Consider the following 3091-nt stretch of genomic DNA (forward strand, 5'->3'; position numbering starts at 1 on the left):
ACCGCGCGACGCAAGAACAGGCCAAAAACAGGCCAAAACGGCCCAAAAACGGGCCAAAACTGGCCATTTTTGGCTGCGCGAGCGAGCAGCGAGCGGCGGACAGCGAGCGAAGCGAGAGGCATCACCGTCCCTGCTATACGAAAGCCCCATCCAGCCCTGTGCCACCCGGGGGGTTCCAGGGTGCTGAGATGGCTGACATTTTGCTCCGCTCAAGATGGTCACCGCGCAACGCAAAAACAGGCCAAAAACTGGCCAAAACGGGCCAAAACTGGCCATTTTTGGCTGCGCGAGCGAGCGGCGAGCGGCGAACAGCGAGCGAAGCGAGAGGCAGCACCGTCCCTGCTATACGAAAGCCCCATCCAGCCCTGTGCCACCCGGGGGGTTCCAGGGTGCTGAGATGGCTGACATTTTGCTCCGCTCACGACGGTCACCGCGCGACGCAAGAACAGGCCAAAAACTGGCCAAAACGGCCCAAAAACGGGCCAAAACTGGCCATTTTTGGCTGCGCGAGCGAGCGGCGAGCGGCGGACAGCGAGCGAAGCGAGAGGCAGCACCGTCCCTGCTATACGAAAGCCCCATCCAGCCCTGTGCCACCCGGGGGGTTCCAGGGTGCTGAGATGGCTGACATTTTGCTCCGCTCACGACGGTCACCGCGCGACGCAAGAACAGCCCAAAAACAGGCCAAAACGGCCCAAAAACGGGACAAAACTGGCCATTTTTGGCTGCGCGAGCGAGCGGCGAGCGGCGGACAGCGAGCGAAGCGAGAGGCAGCACCGTCCCTGCTATACGAAAGCCCCATCCAGCCCTGTGCCACCCGGGGGGTTCCAGGGTGCTGAGATGGCTGACATTTTGCTCCGCTCACGACGGTCACCGCGCGACGCAAGAACAGCCCAAAAACAGGCCAAAACGGCCCAAAAACGGGCCAAAACTGGCCATTTTTGGCTGCGCGAGCGAGCAGCGAGCGGCGGACAGCGAGCGAAGCGAGAGGCATCACCGTCCCTGCTATACGAAAGCCCCATCCAGCCCTGTGCCACCCGGGGGGTTCCAGGGTGCTGAGATGGCTGACATTTTGCTCCGCTCAAGATGGTCACCGCGCAACGCAAAAACAGGCCAAAAACTGGCCAAAACGGGCCAAAACTGGCCATTTTTGGCTGCGCGAGCGAGCGGCGAGCGGCGAACAGCGAGCGAAGCGAGAGGCAGCACCGTCCCTGCTATACGAAAGCCCCATCCAGCCCTGTGCCACCCGGGGGGTTCCAGGGTGCTGAGATGGCTGACATTTTGCTCCGCTCACGACGGTCACCGCGCGACGCAAGAACAGGCCAAAAACTGGCCAAAACGGCCCAAAAACGGGCCAAAACTGGCCATTTTTGGCTGCGCGAGCGAGCGGCGAGCGGCGGACAGCGAGCGAAGCGAGAGGCAGCACCGTCCCTGCTATACGAAAGCCCCATCCAGCCCTGTGCCACCCGGGGGGTTCCAGGGTGCTGAGATGGCTGACATTTTGCTCCGCTCACGACGGTCACCGCGCGACGCAAGAACAGGCCAAAAACTGGCCAAAACGGCCCAAAAACGGGACAAAACTGGCCATTTTTGGCTGCGCGAGGGAGCGGCGAGCGGCGGACAGCGAGCGAAGCGAGAGGCAGCACCGTCCCTGCTATACGAAAGCCCCATCCAGCCCTGTGCCACCCGGGGGGTTCCAGGGTGCTGAGATGGCTGACATTTTGCTCCGCTCAAGACGGTCACCGCGCAACGCAAAAACAGGCCAAAAACTGGCCAAAACGGCCCAAAAACGGGCCAAAACTGGCCATTTTTTGCTGGGCAAGCGAGCGGCGAGCGGCGGACAGCGAGCGAAGCGAGAGGCAGCACCTTCCCTGCTATACGAAAGCCCCATCCAGCCCTGTGCCACCCGGGGGGTTCCAGGGTGCTGAGATGGCTGACATTTTGCTCCGCTCAAGACGGTCACCGCGCAACGCAAAAACAGGCCAAAAACTGGCCAAAACGGCCCAAAAACGGGCCAAAACTGGCCATTTTTGGCTAGGCAAGCGAGCGGCGAGCGGCGGACAGCGAGCGAAGCGAGAGGCAGCACCTTCCCTGCTATACGAAAGCCCCATCCAGCCCTGTGCCACCCGGGGGGTTCCAGGGTGCTGAGATGGCTGACATTTTGCTCCGCTCTCGACGGTCGCCGCGCCACGCAAGAACAGCCCAAAAACGGGCCAGAACAGCCCAAAAACGGGCCAAAACTGCCCGTTTTTGGCCGCGTGAGCGAGCGGGGAGCGGCGGACAGCGAGCGAAGCGAGAGGCAGCACCGTCCCTGCTATACAAAAGCCCCATCTAGCAAAGAGCAGCCCAAAAACAGGCCAAAAGGGTGCAAGAAGGGGGGAAAGAGGGCAGGCCAAAACTTGGCCATCTTTTGCCGAGCGACGGAGAGCGAGCGAAGTGTGGGGGCAGCACCTTCCCTGGCATCCGAATGCCCCATCTCGCCCTGTGTTGTTATCTGAAGGCCCCATCTTTGGGGGGGAAAGAGGGACACCGGGAAGGCCAAAACAAGACATTTTGACTTCGAACGAAGTATGCAGACGGGTGAGGAGCCATTGTATTATTGTCTGAACCCAACTGTATACAGGTGAGATGAGATGAGGTGAGCTGCGAGGCGGGTGAAGAATTGTGCCTCATCGAATCAAAGGCACTCGGTCGCCACGTGCGGCGGCTCCTGCATTGTTGAGTGCTGCTGCACTTGGACACCTTAGCTCTCAGCCCGGTCCTAAGTTCAATGCGTCCCGTCGGAAATTTCGAGCGCTCGACTGTCGCTTTCAACCTCGTCAGCGTGGAGGACAGTGAATTTGGGGGGGGGGGGGGGGGGGGACGAATCCGTGCGACGCAGGGCTGGATCTCAGTGGATCGTGGCAGCAAGGCCACTCTACCACTTACAATGCCCCATCGCGTATTTAAGTCGTCTGCAAAGGATTCGGCCCGTCGTCCGTGCGGAATTTCACTTCCCGATGGCCACCCGTGGCTATACCACCACGGGGGCTACACCGGCGACACGAGCCCATGGGGGCCGAAGGCCCCTACTGTGGGTCGGGAGGCGAACGAC

This window comes from Musa acuminata, unplaced genomic scaffold, assembly GCF_036884655.1.
Source record: "Musa acuminata AAA Group cultivar baxijiao unplaced genomic scaffold, Cavendish_Baxijiao_AAA HiC_scaffold_822, whole genome shotgun sequence".
Lineage (NCBI taxonomy): Eukaryota > Viridiplantae > Streptophyta > Magnoliopsida > Zingiberales > Musaceae > Musa > Musa acuminata.